The 22655-nt window shown below is 37.5% G+C and overlaps 1 long non-coding RNA gene across 2 annotated transcripts in view; it reads left to right on the forward strand.

The window, feature by feature from the left end:
- The window catches only part of LOC132366600 (uncharacterized), a 237153-nt gene that overhangs the window by 112185 nt on the left and 102313 nt on the right, over nt 1-22655 (forward strand). The gene's annotated exons all lie outside the window — the stretch shown is intronic.

Below are 22655 nucleotides of genomic sequence, written 5' to 3' on the forward strand. Positions count from 1 at the left end.
TGTGGCTGGAGTAGAGTGAACAGGAGGAGAGTGGTAGGAGATAATAGCAGAGAGCTTGAGAAGAGGATAGGCCAGTATAAAAGACTTTGATATTTACTCTTAGTGAGATGGAAAGGCACTGAACGAATTTGTACAAAAGAGTAACATACTCTGACCTTATTTTAAAGGGATCTCTTAATCCTATGTGGAGAAAAATACCTGTAGCATGGAAGCATAGAAGCAATGAGACCAGTCAGAAGGCCAGTGCAATAATCAAAGAGACAGAACCTTGGTGGCTTGTGCTAGGGTTCTGGTGGTAGAGGTGGTAAGAGGTGGCCTGGTCCAGGACATGTTTTTGTAGGGAAAGGTGCCAGGTTTAGATTGACTAAGGGATGGAGAATGGAGAAGGATGACTCAAAGAATTTTGGCCTGAGCAGCCTGAATAATGAAGTTGCCATTGACTGAGAGGGGGAAGCGGTGTAGGAAGAGCAGTTTGAGGGGGTAATTAGGAGTTCAGTTTTGGACATGTTAAATTTGAGATGTTTATTAGATATTCAAGTGAAGCTTTCTGCTGTGTAATGCTGTATGAAAATCTTGCAGAATGGCTAACATAGAAAGTGAGGTTTATTGCTTTAATTAGGCTTCCATATGTCATATTCCACATGTTTAGGAGCGAAGGAGAGTTAACTTGACACTAGATACTTCCCACTGTGTAAACAGGATATAAGAGATTAACCTCTGGTGATGGCTTTGTGAACTGGACTAGGTCATGAATATGGATCATACAAATCTTTTATTTCATTCTGTTGGCCATGGTATCAGTTTCCATGAAACACACCCACATAATAATTATACATTACTTCCAATTAGTAGTAGTTGCTTGTATGTCTAATCTTGTTAGCACTCTTTTCTAGTATTGCCACTCTTTTCTGTATCGATTATTCTAAATTATGACAAGTTATTTAATTCTGTTTAGGTATTTGGTGTCTTTAAATCTTGTTCTACATTTAAATATGTGAAGGCATGTTAACGATGTGTTAATCTTTTTAATGTTACTTGAATTGCTCTATTAAAAAATAGAATGTTTGGATCATATGCTGTGATCTGACCCTCCATTATCCAGGCCCAAAGAAAGTCTTGGACCATTCAGCTGTTTCCCCACAACATACTTAGTGACACAATCCAACTTGTAGATATAGTACCAAGGGGACAATAGGTGTAAAGTAACAATAGTAAAGGCAATAGTAGGACAATAGTAAAGGCCTTTTAGGAAAAGCAGATATTCTGCAGCAGACATAAAAATAATGAAACATTACCTTTATAATCAGGTAAAAATTTGGGCAAAAACGTTAGACCTCATTCACATTTATGACTGTTCAATACAAGGATGAGCAAGGAGAAATTTTATTAGTGACATAGAAATTTTTAAAGCCCTAATTTTGTATTAGGTAGAAGTTCCAGCTTGGGCTCAAGCTGTGTCCACCAATGAGCCTGAATATGTCTGGAAAACAGAGAGTAGGTCCACCGTGCACCTGGGGAATGAAGGCTGACATGCCTGACTCAGTAACAGGCTTTGTGGTATGAGGAGAAGTGTGATTCTAGGAATGAAAGGGTAGTTTTCTCCAGATATATTATTTTTCTCAGACCCTTTTCAGTTTATACTTGGGTTCAGTACAGGGACAGCTGCAAGTAAAAGTCAAGAGTGCATCAGAAAAATCTTGTAAATCAATAGTGTGCAAGTTCATCTAATCCTTGCAGCAATCTTGTGAGGTAGGTACTATTACTACCCCCCATTTTACAGAGTTTTTAAAAGTTCCAAAGGTATAAAACTTCTCCTACAATGCTATTTCAATATCAGGGTAGATCCTTGAGGTTAGGGCAGCCATTATCAAGATCACATTTTTTTTTACTTAGTTTTAGAGTCTTAAATTTCATAGAACAGCTATTGCCAGATATTGGGAACTGGTAGGTCTATTTGTACTTATTTATTTATTTTTGGGTCTATCCTTATTTTCCACGAAGAACTTAATTAAACCTTGCTTTTGATATTCATAAACTGGGAAAGTCAAGGTTATTAGGAATCAAGGAAGAGGTCACAAGAATGGTATGACAGATACAATATTTCTTCAGAATACCTCTGCAATATAGTTTGCGGAGAGAGAAAGTGAAATCAAACATTTCAGGCTTTGGAACTTCCATCCCATCAGGGGAAAATGGCTAATGTGAAGGAGTAATTGTGGAAGAGAATAGGTCTTAGCACACTCTGATGGCTTCTACTGAGTCCTGAAGTGGAATTTTTGGAGTAGGTTAGAACTCCTGAACCCAGCATAGGGGTTTGGGTGTGGGAAAGAATACTCTATGGAGCTGAGTATGTTAAATACAGGTCAAAGGTTGTTTTTTTTTTTTTTTAATTGCAGTTTGCTCTGTATACCTTTGCCGAACATAAGAGATAATAGAAGCTACTGTGTTCATGTCTACTTTATGTCTGATGCTCTATTATTCATTTGTTCTGTATTGGATCTGTAGATTTACTCAGTTCTGTTACTCTCTTGCCCTTTTGCTTGCAGCTGCAATAGCAGCATCTGCATCTCTTGTACTAAAGCCTCACTGACTACACTTATGGAGGCTCTGGCTCCTTACACACCCAGGCTCAGATGAAGCACTGAACCAAGGGCCCGAGATCCGGCTTCTCCAGCATCTGACTGGAGGCACTGGGCAAGGATCAACATTCCGGAATGAGTTTTGACCAGTGAGATACAAGAGATGGAAAACTGGCAGATAAATTTCTTTCCCTTCCTCTATCTGAAGGACTTTTCCAAGGCACAGTGATTCTATGGAGGCTATCTGGACAAGTCCTTCATGATAAGAAACCGACCTTTATTTTCTTTAAAGCTATGGCCAACTCAGTAATTCATCCTTGCATTTGTTTTGCTGTCTCACTTCCTTTTCTTCCACATATTCTGGATTGAATGACCACATAAAATATTAGTAGATAAGCTTTAACTTATGGTTTGTTTTCTGGGAAACTCAGGTTAAGTTTCATTCATTCATTCAGCAAATATTTTTTGAATGAACATTTTCTTAGGTGAATATTATCATTAGGTGTCTGCTATGTGCCAGGCAGTATTTAATGTGCTTAGGATGCACCCATGAAAAAAGCTGACAAAAATCCTTGCCTTTGCAGAGTTGCTTTCTACTGGAGGGAAGAAATCAATAGTGAACATAGTAAGCATGTAAATTTTAGCATATGATAGAAAGTGATAGGAAAGAACTAGCTTCACTTTCTAGTTTTTCTTCTCTCAATCTTTTCCTCTTCCCTCCATTCCATCTTCTACACTGCTGCCAGTAATGTTTCCAAAATATAAACTTGAAGTCTTCTCTCTTACCATTTCCTTTCTTTTCCTTTACACTCTAGCAATGTTGAATTACCTGTAGTTCCCTCTCCCACTGAGGCATCCCTCATTACTGTTTTTCATGTCTATGCCTTTGTTTAGTCTGCAACTTGGACTGGAATGCCCTCCACGTTTTCTTTATCGACATAGCTGATCTGAGATTCAACTTAGAATCATCTTTTCAGGAAATCTTACCTGACCTCTTCCCTCTGCTTTTTCCAAGCTATTTAGGGGTCATTCTGAGCTTCCGTTATTCCTTTCTAAATATCTCTGTCATTACACACCCATATTATTTTCTAAGTGTAATATTTCTGTGTGTCTTCCGTTACTCTGAGAGTTCATTGAGGACAGAGACTGTGCCGTGCTTACTGCTGTGCTTCTGACACTTAGCATAGTGCTCAGTAATTTTGTTGTAAATAAATAACTAAACTAAAATACATAGAAATCAGGTTCAAAGATTGTGAGGCATAGAAATCTCACAATTAAGGTCCCACTGGAAGGGCTAGAGAAGCAGGATATTTGGAGACATGAAGTAAGTAACATCAAAGAGAAGTAGGAGTAGGTTTGGGGTTGGTTCAGTGAATAGTTGGCTTCAATTTCTAGGCTCTGAATAAGACCTTGTGTAGATTAATTGCCAAAAAGGGCCCCAATTCTCTACCCCATTTTCCTGTTACAATGCTTGCATCTCTTCCATTCCATGAGTGGTGTCTTTTTCCTCACCTCTTGAATCTGGGCTGTACTTTTGACTTGCTTTGGCTAAAAGAGTTCAGTGGAAGTGACTGTTTTGAGCCCAAACCACAAGAGGCTTTGCCTCTTTTAGACTTTTCCTTCTGTCATGAGAGCAAGCCTGGGACGGCTTGTGGCAGTGGAGGTGGGGCCAGGTCATCCCAGCTCTGACCAGTCCCCAGCTGACCCACCAGCTGATTAAAGAAGCACGAGCAAGCCCAGTCAAGATCAGCTGGACCTGTTCAGACTAGCAGAAGTACCCACCTGACCCATTGACTCATGAAGGAATAATAAATGGCTCCTATTTAAAGCTACCAGACAGTATAATCAAGACAGTATGGTACGGGCACAAAAACAGAAATATAGATCAATGGAACAGGATAGAAAACCCAGAGATAAACTCATGCACCTTTGGTCACCTAATCTATGACAAAGGAGGCAAGGATATACAATGGAGAAAAGAGAGCCTCTTCAATAAGTGGTGCTGGGAAAACTGGACAGCTACATGTAAAAGAATGAAATTAGAACACTCCCCAACACCATACACAAAAATAAACTCAAAATGGATTAAAGACCTAAATGTAAGACCAGACACTGTAAAAGTCTTAGTAGAAAACATAGGAAAAAAACTCTTTGACATAAATCACAGCAAGATCTTTTTTGACTCACCTCCTAGAGTAGTGAAAATAAAAAAAAACAAAAACAAATGGGACCTAATTAAACTTAAAAGCTTTTGCACAGCAAAAAAAACCATAAACAAGATGAAAAGACAACCCTCAGAATGAGAGAAAATATTCGCAAACAAAGCAACGGACAAAGGATTAATCTCCAAAATAGACAAACAGCTCATGCAGCTCAATATCAAAAGAGCAAACAACCCAATCCAAAAATGGGCAGAAGACTTAAATAGACATTTCTCCAAAGAAAACATACAGACGGCCAAGAGGCACATGAAAAGATGCTCAACATCACTGATTATCAGAGAAATGCAAATCAGAACTAGAATGGGTATCACCTCCCACCAGTCAGAATGGCTATCATCAAAAAATCTACAAACAATAAATGCTGGAGAGGGTGTGAGAAAAGTGAACCCGCTTGCACTGTTGGTGGGAATGTAAAGTGATACAGCCACTGTGGAGAACAGTATGGAGGTTCCTTAAAAAACTAAAAATAGAACTACCATATGACCCAGCAATCCCACTACTGGGCATATACCCTGAGAAAACCATAATTCGAAAAGAGTCATGTGGGCTTCCCTGGTGGTGCAGTGGTTGAGAATCTGCCTGCTAATGCAGGGGACACGGGTTCGAGCCCTGGTCTGGGAAGATCCCACATGCCACGGAGCAACTAGGCCCATGAGCCACAACTACTGAGCCTGCGCGTCTGGAGCCTGTGCTCCGCAACAAGAGAGGCCGCGATAGTGAGAGGCCCGCGCACCGCGATGAAGAGTGGCCCCCGCTTGCCACAACTAGAGAAAGCCTTCGCACAGAAACGAAGACCCAACACAGCCAAAAATAAATAAATTAATTAATCAATTAAAAAAAAAAAAGAGTCATGTACCCCAATGTTCACTGCAGCACTATTTACAATATGACATGGAAGCAACCTAAATGTCCATTGACAGATGAATGGATAAAGAAGATGTGGTACATATATACAGTGGAATATTAGCCATAAAAAGGAATGAAATTGAGTTATTTGTAATGAGGTGGATGGACCAAGAGTCTGTCATACAGAGTGAAGTAAGTCAGAAAGAGATAAATAAATATCGTATATTAACTCATATATGTGGAATCTAGAAAAATGGTACAGATGAACCTACTTGCAGGGCGGGAATAGAGACTCAGACATAGAGAATGGACATGGGGGGAAGTGGAGGGCAGGATGAATCGGGAGATTAGGTTTGACATAAATACACTAACATGTGTAAAATAAATAGCTAGTGGGAACCTGCTGTATAGCACGGGGAGCTCAGCTCGGTGCTCTATGATGACCTAGATGGGTGGGATGGGGGCAGTGGGAGGGAGGTTCAAGAGGGAGGGGATAGATGTATACATATAGCTGATTCAATTCATTGTACAGTAGAAACTAACACAACATTGTAAAGCAATTAAACTCTAATAAAAAATACTATATAGCAGTAATAAACAACTAGTGTTTATTAAGGAAAAAAAAAAGCTACCAGATTTGAGGGTAACAATAGCTAAGCCATATAGAATGTGAAGTGGCAGAGTTGCTTCACGACACTCATTGTGGTACAATGTATTTTCTGATTTTTTAGAGAGTGACTTTATGTTTTTGTAAAAATGACACATATGCTCATTATAAAAAACTTCAAACAGTACTGAACAATACAAAAAAAAGTATAAAAATCACACGACCCACAGTTACATATCTGTTTATATTTGTTGTTATACATACATATTTAAAACCATATGTTATATAAAATGATTTGTAATGTAAATATTGCCTCTTCACACTTTAAGAATTAACTTTATTCAAAGTCTTCCGTTGTGTATTTGATATCAATAATTTGTTTTCATTGTTAGAACCACTTTCTGGGGTGCCTAACAGTTGTCCAGAGAACAACATGTTGACTGTAAGTTTGTCTGAGACAGAACTCTGTGTAGCCCACCCAATGCTGTCACTAGAGACTTTTTCAAAAGTCTCAGTATATATTTCCATATTATTTGGGCAAGTTGTTTATTTATTTACCTTGTATATATTTGTGATCTCAAAAATGTTAGTGCTAACTATATTGATTTTAAGTTTTTTAAGGTAAATATTAATGAATAGTAAATGATTTTTATAAAATGTGTGAATACATTTTAAAAAAATGATAACAAGGACTACCTAATTTAAGGCATAAACATTACCTTTGTCTTTGAACGTTATGTTTGATCTTCCTCCCCAATCTCATACCCCTTTCTTCATTCTCAGAGATAACTACCATATTGAATTTGTTTTTTTCCCCACATTTATTCTTAAACTTGTTTGCTTATTTAGTTACTTATTTTAGTCTCAGTAATCGTACTCCTGAGATTTGCCCTTGATATAGTGTGTACCTATAATTCATTAATTCATTCATTTACATTGCTGTTTCGTATTCCATTACATAAGTACAACATGATCTATTTATCCATTTATATTAGTCAAGGAAGTAGTGCTAATTCCTGTCACAACCTCAACATCACAGTTGCTAAATATAATACAAGGTTATTGATTTCTCATCTCACAATCTGATGTGGATCAGTTTGTGCGTGTGGTGGGAGGAGGGGTGGGAGGAGGGGTGTGAGTAAGGTCTGCTCCATGTCGTCATTCAGAGGCTTATCACGCATTATCATGAGGCCGAATGCATGGCTTCAGAGTTACAACGGCATCACCCAGGCAGCAGAGAGAGAAAAGCAGGAGCATAGAGAAGGGATACTTGCTTTTGACTGCTCAAAACATAGAACTCTGCTCACTCTCTCTGATGAGAAATAAAGGTCCCATTTTGATGCAAGGAGACTTGAAAATATGTTTTATGTGTGTGTGCTCAAAAGGAGAATAAAATTGTTTAATGAACACACAGCATTGTTTCTTCCGCCTTCTCTTCTAGTCACGAAATATACGTTTTATTCTTACTCTTATTCTCACCTTCTTTCTAACAAGGGCAATCTAAAGTCCTGTCAAAGCTAAAAATCCACTTCCTTATTCTGTCTTTTTCACAAGGCTATGTCTTAAAGGGCTTTGGTTCTTCAACAACCTTCTCTATGTTATGTCTTACTATTTGGTTTCTGGAAGTGATCAGATTTTCCAATTTTTCAAGACTCCAAATTGTTGACTCTATTTCCTTGCAAGTCAGCAAATTCTCTCCTAGGCTTATCTATTTCTTGTAATAGTTAGCTACCCTCATATAATTGTAGCCAACACACTGCTTCTTTATTCTAACTACTTTCCATATATAAGGCTCATTGTTTTTAACCTCTGATATCAGTGGCCTCACCACTCAACATCTAACTACTCAGCTAATGACGTATATTTAAGGATTTGTCAAGGCAACATCTCATTTCAAAGTACCAATTACTGTATTAGTCAGAGTAAGCTAATTGTTGCCAAATGAATCAATGTGAAAATCTCAATAGTTTAACGTGCTTATTTTTTACTCACATATCAGTCTAATTGGATGTTTGGTGGTAACCTTCCTTGTGGTAATGGAAGAGCTCAGCTTCTTACTTCTGTGGCACTGCCATCTTCAACATGTGGCATGTGTAGAATGGGAAAAGAATATGGAAGATTGCATGTGGCCAATGGATCATTTTTATCATTTTTATCCACAATGCCTCTATGTTATAAAAGGTCTAAAATGATAAATATTGAGTGTTTCTCTCTGGGGGGTGGCTTTATGAGTATTTAAAATTTTCTTTCTTTTTTTTTTTTTTAAATTAATTAATTTATTTATTTTTGGCTATGTTGGGTCTTCGTTTCTGTGCGAGGGCTTTCTCTAGTTGTGGCAGGCGGGGGCCACTCTTCATCGCGGTGCGCGGGCCTCTCACTATCGCGGCCTCTCCTGTTGTGGAGCACAGGCTCCAGACGCGCAGGCTCAGTAATTGTAGCTCATGGGCCCAGTTGCTCCGCGGCATGTGGGATCTTCCCAGACCAGGGCACGAACCTGTGTCCCCTGCATTGGCAGGCAGACTCTCAACCACTGCGCCACCAGGGAAGCCCTTCTTTCTTTTTTGCTTCTTTAATTGTTCCAAGATTCTTGGAGGAAAGATTATGTCCCTTTTGTATCAAGGAAAAATTATAATTGGGTAACTTGCCTCAGAAATAAAGGAGTAAATTTTACCCTGTGAGCTAAGTGTCAAATACTAAACTGGTTAGAAAGGTACATTTGGAAAAAGCTTTTGCCTACTTGGATATTTTAGGTAAAAAGTTGTTCATGTAGTTCTTCACTACTGCAGGCATTACCTCGTTGATTTCAGACTTCAAAAAGGGACACTGGAAAGTATTAACAGTATTAATGCCTTTTGTTTTCGTCCTTGTGTGCCTTTGTAGATCACATGCTTAACTACTTATCTGCCAGGTACATTCTTGAATCCTTTGTTTCTACATTTCTTAGAGAAACTTCCCCCTTCAGTAAAAGAATTACTTAATGCCCATTGTAAGCTTGTTACAGTGACGGTTAAAGTAGAAACGTAGGATGTGTGTCTTCTCCTGAAGTCCCCCACAAAATGAATGCTGTTATATGTGGGGTGTGAAGAAGGAAAGCACCAAGTGTGAAAATTATAATGGGCAAATTAGCACTTAAATGGAAAGTTACAGGTGTGGAAGAATTCTGTTTTAGGATTTTAAAACATGTGTCCTTGATTCCCCTTTTTCACTTGGCCTTACATCTTTCTAAAATTTTATTTTTGCAGTCAACATGCAAAAATGTGTAACCACATTCAGTGACATCATGAGTTAGTTTACACTTTGGCAGGTATCAAGCAAATTTTGTTGTTCTTGGTATTGATCAGGGTGGACATCGTCCTTTGTGACTTGTTTCTTATCACAGAGTGTAGCAGAGCAGGAAATGATCTGAGGTATTTATCATGTTTTGTGTAGTAATGTGGGAGGATGCGAGAGACCTTGAAAGTTTGATTGGAGTTGCCCCCAATTTCTTGTTTCATTTCTTCTGAGGGAGCTAGCTGTGCTTGTCCTGTTATCTGGAGGGGACCAGAAGGACCCAGATCTAAACTCAGAAAAGAAAAGCCAGCTACAAGAAATGGGAGGAAGTCTGAAAGGAAAACATCTCCAGAATGGTGGACATATTATACTTAATAAATATTTTTTGTTTCAAATATTTATTAAAAGTGCTTAATAGGGGATTTTGCATATATATGGATTTCAAGTAGAGATGGATGCATACTCTTTATAATGTCAATTATATCTGAATACAAATAAGGATAAGACTATTAAGATAAAGTAACAAATATGGGAAAAAATCATGAGTAGTTCCATAGTAAGGTATCCGGCTGTAGAATTAACTTAGCTATTTGCTGGTTGAATCAAGCCTCTTGTATTTGCAGTTACATGTAGTATAAATTTCTCACCATGAGACTGGAAACATTTGGCAGGTAACTCTGGTCCTGACAGCAGTTTTACAATGGGATGCCCATCTATTAAGAAAATAATGCTACAGAGTATGACTTGAACACTTTCAGCTAGCTGCACAGATACCTATTTCATAGCTTTATAGCTTTTTTCTTGAGCAATAACAAATGTTTTCAATGCATACATTATATGTTTCTCTTTGATTTGTATTACTGAAGCCTATGAATCAGTAGTTCTAAACTTGTTTTTAGATCAAGAACCCTTTTGAGAATCTGATGAAAGTTATGCAGTTCCTCTCTAGGAATATATGTAAATTTTTATAGCAAATTTCTTATAGACTATTCCCAGGAGCCCCTTTCAGACTTCAAATTAGGAAACTCTACTCTCAATCCATGATTTTTCATGCTGGCTTTGAAAGGTCTGGGGAAAACTACAGCCTTCAGTGTTGCCCCCCCTCACCCATGGCATTCCTTGTTCCTCTCTTAGTGCTGTCTGCAGCAAACAATGTGGAGGTGGAAGGGAAGTATTTAACTTGAGGCTGCATCTCTCTCTGGAATAAGAATAGAAAATCATTTACTTATTTATCCATCTGTTAAACATTTAGTGGATAGTTATTATACAAAAAACACCTTTGTTGGCACTGGGGGACATGTGATATATAAGATAAGCAAACCACAAGAAGAAGCCCAGAAATATTATCCATACTATTAGTTTATTTAAAAACCAGAGATTCCTAGTGTTATAAAGGTGGAATTATATTAGGTACATTTACTTATACTGATGGCATGTTGTATGCAGAAATGCTTCATAAATTTTAAAATGTCCTTCAAATATTTTAATTGTTACCTTGATGCTGGGAAACTGAAGCCAATGAAGATCATAGTGAGTAAAGGAGCTGAGAGACTTTCATATACGAAATAGGATTTACGAACTCACAGGGACCCCAAAACAAACCTGAGCTAAGGCAGAAAAACAAATTGATTATGGAATTGTTAACTACAAGACTTAAAAAATACTTTCTGAATGATAGTATAAATTAATATTTAGCAGACATCTTGTTCAAATATAAAGCTTAAGAAAGCCAGTTATAGAAATATAGTTGAAAAATGCAGTTTAGCTGCAGAATATAGGTGGGTCCATACTCTTTTATTTCATAAAAATAATCATCCAGGGAAAAATAGGTCAAACCTCCCAGAAAATTTCACACATGGCAAAATGTGTTATGGTAGATTTTCTTAGTGTTAAAACCCTAATCCTGAGAGCCACCAGGAAACCAACAGAAAGAACACTCAAATTAATTATAGGAAATATGCATTACTATATGATGTTTCCTTGGGCTGCCATAACAAATTACCATAAACTTGTTGATTTAAAACAACAGAAATTTATTCTTTCACAGTTCTGGAAGCTAGAAATGCAAAATCAAGATGTTGACAAAGCCGTGCTCCCTCCAAGGGCTCTAGGGACGAATTCTAACTTGCCTCTTCCTAGCTTTTGGTGGCTCCTAGCAATTGTTGGTGGTCCTAGTCTTCTAGCTGCATCACTTCAGTCTTTGCCTCCATCTTCACATGGCCTTCTTCTTTGTGTCTCTCTGTGTCTTCTCCTTTTCTGTTTTTTTATAAGAGGCCCACAGTAATCTGGGATGATTTCATCTTAAGATCCTACTTTAATTGTATCTGCAAAGATCCTTATTCCAAATAAGGTCACATTCTGAGGTTCCATGTGGACACAACTTTTGGGGAGCACTATTCAACTCATTATACTATACCACTGATAAACAAACAAAAACATTTTTATACTGATTGTCTGACTTCTGGAAAGAGAGGACAAATATTTTATTATTTTAAAACTCAGAAGTTATTCCTACAAATTGGCCCACCTGAGGAGTACGTGAAGGTGAAATGACACACGTTTCTATCTTGCAGAAGTTTCAAAATCTTGTCATATAAATTCATGCATGTAATTCATGCACAAAGGCAAGGGCTATCTGGATAGATTTTGGCACTGATAAAATGTGTGCTTATGATTACTGCAGTGGAACTTTCCAGTTGAACTCTACTGTGCTGTAAATAAAAAGCTTATCTAAATCCATTTACATTATTAAGAATATCATGTGGCAATAGTGATTGAATCTTCAAAGCAATATTTAAGACTTGCTTTACTATAAAATATGAATCCTTTTTTGTTTAGGTGGGCTAAATAGTATGATCAAGATATTATTATATTGCAGTGACAGAAACCCAAATAAACTAGTTTTAACATGAGATTTTATTGAATCATGCATGTAACCAAGAATTCCAAGAGGGTAATATTGTCTTTAAGAACACTGTGGATTCAAAGAATGATATTTTTTCTTGGTCTGTCTCTCTGGCCCATCTCTTCTCCATTACTTGGTTCTGTTTCTATTAGTGTGTTGGCTTCCTACAATAGACTGGCTTTCTCCGTGTGGTGAGGGAAATGATGGCATAGCCACAGAGAGCTTCAAAATTATGTCATTCCAGTTTAGTGACCCATGACTGAGAAGAGAGATGGCGCCCATTTATACAATTTCACAGAATAATTCTGATTGGCCTGGGTTATGTCATCTTCTAATTTTCAGGTCAGTTATGTGGTCAAGAGAGCCTAGTCTACTTTGTTAGACTAGGCTTACAACATCTATTACTATGGATGAGGGTCGTCTTAGTCAGTTTAGGCTGCTATAACAAAGTACCATAGACTGGTGGCTTATAAACAGCAGAAACTTATTTCTCACAGTTCTGGATCCTGCAGGTCAACGATCAGGGTGCCAGTATGGACAAGTTCTGGTGAGGGCCCTCTTCTGAGTTGCAGATTGCTAACTTCTCTATTTTCATATGGTAGAGAGCAGAGAGTGGAAGCAAGCTCTCTGTTGACTCTCATAAAACCATTAATCCCATTCATGGGGGCTCCACCCTCATGGTCATATCTAATCCTAACTAGCACCCAAGGGCCCCACCTTCTAATACCATCACATTGAGGGATAGGGCTTCAACATATGAATTTTGGTGGGATACAAACATTTGCTCCATAAGAAGGGTTTAGTGAAATGTCATGGCTGGAAATATGTAGTCATAGAACAGAGTAAAACTAAGTCAGCCATATTGAGATTCAACATATGAAAGTGTCAGCTTCTCACTGATAACATTAAACATTTTCTATGTTGAACTTTGTGAAGATTCTCAAGTACTGATAATGAACTTTCCAAGTGCATGTCTAAATAGCTCGGCTGTTTTTTTTTTTGAGAGACCCTGAGCTAAAATCACTATGCTTCCTCTAGCTTAGACATGACTTTTGGAAGTCTTCCTTTGAAACCATTTAAAAACATAACTGTTAAGAGTGGATTAACTATGACATTTGGAAATGTCAGAGGTAATTTTGGCTATGGCAGTACTGGCCAAAGCATCTCACCTATACAAAATATAATTTTGAGGGCCTGGTTGCTCACAACATTGCTAGACATCTTCTCTTTGTCTGTCCTGTTTCAGCAAATAGGTTTTAGCACTGAAGCAGTCCACTCCTTACAAAGCAATTATCACTAGAAAATGTCACTGCATAAATTGTAGGATAGAAGAGGCAAAGAGATCTGATTAGTGGCTGACTCAGGAGAGCTCATCCTAGTAAAGCAGAGTGCCAGGAATCAAGAACTCATATCCTGTTTTTCATTTCTGTTGAGCTAACCTTGTTAGAGGGACAGATTTGAACAATGGAATGATTGGTAGGATTTTCCAAAATTCTCTTCCTACTCAATAGGAAGAGAAACACTTATAAAATTTGTTTAAAAATAATTATAACTGGTATGTTTTGTTTTATGCAATTGATGCATTCTGGAACATAGATATGGATTGAATGAACGAACATTTAACTAACTTTTATTGACTACTTCTAAAGACCAGGTTCTGTGCCAAGTCCTTTATAAATCTATTATTATTAAATCCTCATAGAATGATTATATGTAATGATTTATATATATATATGTGTATATATATATAATTCTCATTGTACAAATGTGGAACTCTGAGGCAAGTTTTGTAAGTTTTCCAAACTGACCCTGCTAAAGTGGAAATGAGATTCATACCCAGGTTTATTTGACCCTGTTATATATTAGGCAAACTTGCTAACTTTTACATATCTGTATATTGGATTCTTTTGTAAAGCAGTCATGTCATTATTCATGTGCAGGTTTGATACTCAAAATTAAATTGCATTTAAACCAGTTGTTGATATAGATCATACTTGTAAATTTTGCCTCTAAATATAATGTGAGAGATGCAGTGATAGCTGGTTGTTGGCTTCTTCCTCTTTTTTCAAGGTCAGCAGTTCTTTGGCCCAAGCCTGCACACTTAAATAATATGGAAGATGAGTTTTGAATGCTGGTCTAGAGAGGTATTAAGATTCCACTGGAGGTAGGGTGAGCAGATTTAGCAAATAAAAGTATAATTACATTTGAACTGTTGTTTATCTGAAATTCAAATTTAGTTATATACCTTTTATCTGGCAACACTAATTTGAGTTCCTCCAACTTGAATATCTTTGCTTGTGTTCTGCTTGAATTCCTCTTTTTTTTTTTTAATGTACAATTGACCCTTTTATTTATTATTTATTTTTGGTTGCCTTGGGTCCTATTTGCTGCGTGCGGGCTTTCTCTAGTTGCATAGAGTGGGGGCTACTCTTCATTGCGGTGCGCGGGCTTCTCATTGGGGTGGCTTCTATTGTTGCAGAGCACGGGCTCTAGAGCGCAGGCTCAGTAGTTGTGGCACACAGGCTTAGTTGCTCCGCGGCATGTGGGATCTTCCTGGACCAGGGATCGAACCCACGTCCCCTGCATTGTCAGGTGGATTCTTAACCACTGCACCACCAGGGGAGTCCCTTGAATTCCTCTTTGAGATTTTAATCCTCAGTAGTTTAAATTCATCATCAGTCAGCATCTACCAACCTAATTTCTTACTTCAAGCTTTATTTTCTGGCTTGGACTCTGAATCGAAAATTCCCATGTAAGGCATGTAGTGTTTTATTGCACTTTGGCTATTATCCACTGAAATCTAAAGCAAAAGAAGGAAGGCAAAACAGGAAAGAATAAGGCAAATTGAAAGGAATAAAGTCAAGAGCTTCTTACTAGAATAAGTAGCTTGTTGGAGAAAATGGGATTAGGTACTAGGACTAGCAGATGAAGATCAGGTGGTTGAGAAGCCTGGCTGCTCTTGATAAACCGAGATAGATGATGCAGAAGATGAGCTGGTCATGTACAGTAGCAGTGATTCTCCTGGGCCAGAGGTTTGGATAATCAGAGATGGATCGTGAGAGGTCAGGACTCTGAGGAGCTGCTTTGTCCAGGAATGGCCCTCTTAGTTTTAAAGGTACAACAACCCCTAGGAAGATGCAGGGTTCTGCTAGAATACTGTACCAACAATTTAGAGAAAAGCTCTTCACTCACATCCACATTCTGATAAAAATGGCTCTTGCTAAAGACAAGCCTGTTGACTTATTTGAAGAAATAAATATTCATTGAAGATACTTAGACCGTAATTTAGTTTGATATATGCCTACCTGCAAGCCCATCCAAGGAAGAAAGAGGCTCCAGAGGAAACTTGGTGTAACATGATCTCACCTGTAAGAGCTAGCGTGGCACAGACCCGTGAGCAGCAACATAGGGAGAATATAGTGCTTATCTTACCTTTATGTCTTTGTGTGAGTTACACACAGACACAGACATAAACACACTCAGTTTTCATCCAAAAACATCAATATTAAATACAAATGTGAGTTGTTTTAGATTCTCCTCATTCACTGTTAGCCAACTTCCACATTCATCCAGTTTCCACGTTGGCACTGACTCTTGATCCTTCTCTTATTTGCATCCTCATTCTGCTCTTTTGGACAGACATGTGCATTTGGTCTCTCTGACTCTACACTTTCATTTCTTCTCAAGAGATTTCAAACCCTCAGTATTCAAGAATTAAGTTGCGGTAGATAATTTGGGGATATTATACGTAACAGAAAAGACCATAAAATTAGAGTTTTTAAGTCAGATTGCAGAGAGTCACCTATAATATATCACTGCATGGGAATTCTGAGAATAACAATAAAGAGTTATTTTTAGAAAATCACCAAATCATCAATATCCTACCTTCTAACCAAACACATTGCTGGTTAAATAATCTTTGTTACTCGGTCTTAATTTTTTTACATGAGCATTCTGCAAATTGCTTTAAGAATAAGTAAACATTGCACAATGCAACTTGAAAATCAACCTGTAGAAGGTTAAATAGAACTTAGCATAGCTTATTCACTGTGACAGAATTTAAGACATCTTTGTATGTGAATCATAAGGAGATTTTTATAGCGGGATGATGTTGGAGTACAAATACTCATGGTCCTGTTACCTGCAGTTAGAGCAGGTAGAATAGCATGTGTCAAGCCAAGATCCCCAATGCTATGGAAAATATTGTAAATCGTGACCCCTCCATATAAAACACTGAATTGCTTTTAGGGTAAAGTCCAAAATTCCTAACCTGAGTTTTAGTGTCAGTCATAATATGGTCCCTGTTTATCTCTGTATCTATATCTTTCTTCACTTCCTACTTCTACTTTGTATCTCAGTCACACTCATTACTTCAGATCTACTTGCTGATTCTCAAATTTGAAGTATTCTTCTTCCATCTTGGCCTTACTGTAATGCATTTTTCTGACAGAATACCATATCCCATCCCACTCAACACCTCCTTAACTTTCAGGAGTCAGCCTGTTTTGTGCCCCCTCTGTTCTCATCCCTACATTAATTTATTCTATATTTCTATATTAATATCTTATAATAATTATGCTATTATTATAATAATGTCTTCTATATTAATCTTTGAGTGTTTTTTGAAAGTAAGTACCTCTTAGTCTTCATTGTGTATCTAGGGCTTATGAAGTTTCCCAGCCCACAGCAGGAACTCAAAAACATATTTGTTGAATTAATGGGGCAAGCAAAGATGGACAGACCCAGCTGCAGCTGTGTGGAGGATATACAGTTTGTAGAAAGACCATGATATTCCAAGGATACACTAATGTAATTCAGGTATAACAGTGCCAATGGGCAGCCTCTGATTTTACTCTACAATCTTAAAACAAGACTAAGTACTGTGTCATATTTTATACACACACAAACAATACACCCACACCCTCCCACCAACCCTCCCACATACATCCTTTTGTCTCCTGCAAGTGTTTGGGGAGGGGAGATCATATGACTGTGTGAAATAGAAGGTATGAATGAGAAATACAGATTTCTAACTGCTCCTCTACAGATAGTTAAGTTCTATTTCTCCATTCTGCTAATAAAACAGTTGGCTTTCCTGTCTCTACTTTCAAGCTTCTAAAATTTGAGTTACATATATTTTTTGTGTGTGGTATCCTGTCCTCTCCTATTCTCTTTGTCCTTGTGTATTTTAATTGTTTTTATTATTTCATGGGCATTTTAGCTGATCTTGGGGACAGGTAGAAAAAACATGTGTATTAATTCCATCATGCTTAAACAGATATTTTCTGCTTTAGTATCTTACCTAATTTTTAACTTGACAAACATCTTCCTAATATTTAGGTGGTTTTGAAATATGTATTGACGTTAATAAACTCTGAATCTAGTTGCCAGGGATGAGGATATCATGTGTGGTGTAGGGAAGTCAGCTTACAAGAGCTGATTATTAATTAAATGGTTAATTTTCATGAATTTTGTAAACCAGTTATATGCACAGCCATTATTAAAGTTATATGACCTTATTGTTAAATAAAATATATTAAAGCAAAGTTAATAAAAACTCAAATTTCATCACTTCCTCATTATTTTACTATATTTTCCTATTATCTTTGTTCTTGAAGTTATTTATATCCATTTTATTTGTAAGGTAGACATACCACACAATGGTGTACTACTGTGTATCTCTGCACAGTGACATCACATTGGTAGCTTGAAATGGGTTATGGTGGGAGTATCTATGCCACAGGAATCTGCAGATGCTAAAAATAAAGCTATTTTTTCCCCTCCAGAAACCTGATTGTTAAATATTTACCAGCAAGTCACTGTTACATATCTTTCAAAGTCAAGGAGTCAAAATACTCCTCACTTGCACCTATCACCTTTTATTTAGAACTTCCCCACTTCCTTTCCTTTTCTCCTTACTTCTTTTCTCCTCCCTTTTTTCTCAGTCCTACTTTCCTTCTATCTTGCTCTTCCTCCTTTCCTTCCTTCCTTTTTTCAGAAGCAGAACTCTTTATAATGAAGTTAACCATCCATTAGCTAAGGTATGGCTAGAAATGGGCAGGTTTCCTGGAACCAGAGCATCACGAGGTCTTTCTCTACTGCTGCTTCCACGTGCTTAGAATCAAGGAAGATCACCATGACCTTTGCACACTCTCCCCTGGATATTCTGGTTTTGTTCTCAAAGGTCACCCATTATGTTTGTATTAGGTTTCATATCCTTCCTCTGCATTTCACCCCTCCTCACTGGCTTATGTTTTTGGGCCTGAACCTTCTCCCATCAGGACACAGAAAAATGAATAAGCATTTCATGCATTTTAAGACAAATCTTGCTTCAGTCACAGGTCTGAATGGAAATAATGCTATATGTCTTTGAAAAGAGCCTTTCTCTGCCAAGATGCAAATGATTAATTTGTAATTGTCATTTTATAAAATAGACACCTGGATCATTGTTCTGGGTGATTTACCCCAAAACCTGATTTGTTATTGATATCATTAATAATAATTTCATTTTGTCTTGGTAAAAGAATTTTTCTTGGAAAAGGCACAATGCTATAGGTGGATTGTAGATTAGTCTTTAAATTTACATGAAGAGAAATTGAAACTAGTAAAATGAAACAAGGCAGATATTTTCAGGTTATATATGTATGTGTGTGTTCTTGTGAAATGAGTATTGAAAAAACCTTTTCTTGAAAAGATATATTACTTTCTTTTTCTCAAGTATCAATTATGCATTAGAGTTGAGAGTAGTATAATTCTAAAGTGTTTTCTTTCTCTTTAAGATAGAAAGCAATTCAGTAAAATATACAGACTCTTAATAATTCATAAGTTAAATAATAAGGATATCCATGAAATTAATAGAAACATGAACCCCGAGAGTTGGAAGGATCTGTAGTTATTAACTAGTTGTAGTAGACATTTTTGATTGCTTATCACTAGTTCTTTTCCCCACTCCCCACTTCCAAATAGGACACTGAATTTCTCGGGCAAGAGGATTTGCTGTAAATAACCATCTGCAAGTTGTTGGACTGTAAGCTGTCTAAACCAAACACCTTAACTCTTTCTTCCCTGCTGAGTGCTTGACTTGTTAACTAAGTTAATGGTTGGGAAAAGACAAGCTTACCTATCCTCTGGAAGTTGAGATATTCAGATGTGGTGCCTGGAATTCTTGAAACCATTTTCTACCATGAAGAGGCCAACCTGAATATACAGCTGACACAGAGAAGAAGGAAGGGACAAGACAAGTGGAGCCGGGGTTCTGATCAATTATTCCTGAGGACTGCCTCACATTTGGGATTTGCAGTCATGGGAGTCAGTGCATTCCTAAGTTGTAAATTTTAATCCATTTTATTTCAGTTCTGTGTTACCTACAAGTTGAAAAAAAAAAAAATCCTAAATAATACCGGCTCCTAATGCTCTCTTTCCCTAAATGAAAAATGTTTGATTCAGAACAATTTAATATCTATTGCTAAAGGTTTGGATCCATGATTTTAACATTCTTTTGTCGCGTTCCTACTATGTGCCAGATGTTGTGGCTGGTTTCGTTTTTATAAAGATGCATAAGACATGCTCCTGCTCTTGAGGAACTTAGGTCCCATTGGGAGAATATACATGCATTGATTATGTTACAAGCTAAAAAGTACTTATGATAGAGGCACAGAGTGATGTGTATACATCAAGGAAGACAACTGTTCTGATTGGGGTGGTGGGAGGAGTAGGAATGTCTCAGATGAGAAGAAGGGATAAGACCTTCCAGAAAGCGAACTTTCTTGACAAATTGAAAAGCTATAAAAATGCACAGTGTATGTGAAGATACCTTAATATATGGCCTGAGTGTACATTGGATGTATGGTGGAGGAAGGAATAGGGAATGAGTTGAACATATTACATGCTATATGCTAAAAAATGCAGGAGATTTTAGCAAAGTTCAAGCTGTATTTTTATCAAAAGTCTTCAATGTAGATGTTTATGTAGATCAAAATACGTCTACTCCAAGGGAGCTAGCTGTTCTCCATGTATATGAAGAATCAATGCCATATTCTCTCTTTTCAGCAACAAATTAAGAATAATTTTGAAGAAAAAGAATAAAAAGAAGACGTTTTCCATTTTAGCTTGGCCTTTGGTACTACTGCAAATAAGTTAACAGTATCAGTAAAGTAGGTTAGTGATATAATGAAGCAAGCACTGAATGAGGAATTGTGAGTTCACCCTCTCGGTCTGTTTTAGTTTAACATTCAAAAGGCATTTATCTTCTCTGGATATTGGTTCCTTCGTCTACAGAAAGAAGGAGGTTGTTCTCTATTTTTGAGATACCATTTCTACTTCTGAAAATGTATCATTTCATGTATTATAACGTCATGCTTTTTTTTTTTTTTTTAAAGTGGGGAGAATAGTATCAGGGTTTTTTAAATAAATTTATTTACTTATTTTTGGCTGTGTTGGGTCTTCGTTTCTGTGCGAGGGCTTTCTCTAGTTGCGGCGAGCGGGGGCCACTCTTCTTCGCGGTGCGCGGGCCTCTCACTATCGCGGCCTCTCTTGTTGCGGAGCACAGGCTCCAGACGCGCAGGCTCAGTAGTTGTGGCTCACGGGCCCAGTTGCTCTGCGGCATGTGGGATCCTCCCGGACCAGGGCTCGAACCCGTGTCCCCTGCATTGGCAGACAGACTCTCAACCGCTGCACCACCAGGGAAGCCCCCGTCATGCTTTTGTTTAACCTCAAATGTGGTTCCTGTTGGCTCTTTGAATCATTTTTATACTTGTTTGAGTATGAATTCTTATGTAAATGTTCAGGTGGAAGATGTATAGAGTGAAAGAAGATGCCTAAAGCATTGCTAGACCCTCAATTTATTGTTCTTATTAATATTTGCCCGTATGTCTTCTTGTATAAGAAAGATGCCACTAACTCCCCCCAATGCAGAACATATACTTTGACATATTTTAGGGATTTATTTAAGCTGAGTGCTCATTGGGCCCTATCGAGTTTCTTTTACATGGCAGTCAGTGACCATGGGACAGAATGAAACCAACTTACTGCTTTGCTTAGAATTACTGTAGAAGGACTTCTCGGGTGGGGACAAACTTAATATCCATTCTTCTCTTCCTCTCTATTAACAGATCTTTAATTTTATTTGGAGTTGCAGTGAATCCAGTTAAAACTCAACATTTCCCAGGTTGTTTGCAGGTAGATGTGGCCACATGATTAAGTTTTAGCTAGTGAAATATAAGTAGAAATATTATATGAGATTTCTCAGAAGTCCTAACAGGAGGTTGCAAACTTTTTTTTCCTCTCACCCTCCTGCCTGCTACCTATAATGTGGTCAGAGCTTGAGTCACCATCTTGAATGAAGAATAACAAGCTAAGAATATTAAAGGAGCAATAGAAGAAACCTGGATCCCTGTATTACTTATCTGTAGATTTAATTTATATGAAATAGAAACAGTTGGGAGGTTGGGATTAACATGTACTCAGGGCTATATTTAAAACAGGTAACCAACAAGGACCTACTGTATAGCACAGGGATATCTGCTCAGATCTGCTCAATATCTGCACAGTATTCTGTAATAACCTAAATGGGAAAAGAATTTGAAAAAGAATAGATACTTGTATATGTATAACTGAGTCACTTTGCTGTACACCTGAAACTAACAACAGTGTTAATCAACTATACTCCAATATAAAATAAAAATTAAAAAAATACTTTATTGCTAAAAAAAAAAGAAATAGAAACAAATGTCTATATTGTTCAAGCCATTTTGGGTTTTCTGCCAAATGTACCTGAATCTAAATCTTAACCAATACTGTGCAAAATTCAGCACCAAACTCTATCATGTTTTCTTTTTATATTTCTTAACTCTGTTCTTTTTTCTCTCTTCTCTAATTTCATATTCCTCACCACCACCACTGCCAGCACCATCCTTAGCCTGCCACCTTTGCTGATCACCTAGATTGTTGCAGTGGTTTCCTAAATAGTCTACACAATCCAATCTACACCTCTCCAGTCTGTTTTCCACATTGTGATCTAATCAGAGTTTTCAGAAAATAAATTAGGTCAGATTATTATGCACTCCTTTTCTAGGCTGAAATTCTTCAGAGGTACTATGGTCTAAATAGTTTGTCTTCCCACAAATTTCATATGTTGAAATTCTGATCCCCAAGATGAAGGTATTAGGAGGTGGGGCCTTTGGGAGATGATTAGGTTATGAGGGCAGAGCCCTGTAGGTGTGTTTTAG

Source organism: Balaenoptera ricei, chromosome 5 (genome assembly GCF_028023285.1).
Source record: "Balaenoptera ricei isolate mBalRic1 chromosome 5, mBalRic1.hap2, whole genome shotgun sequence".
Lineage (NCBI taxonomy): Eukaryota > Metazoa > Chordata > Mammalia > Artiodactyla > Balaenopteridae > Balaenoptera > Balaenoptera ricei.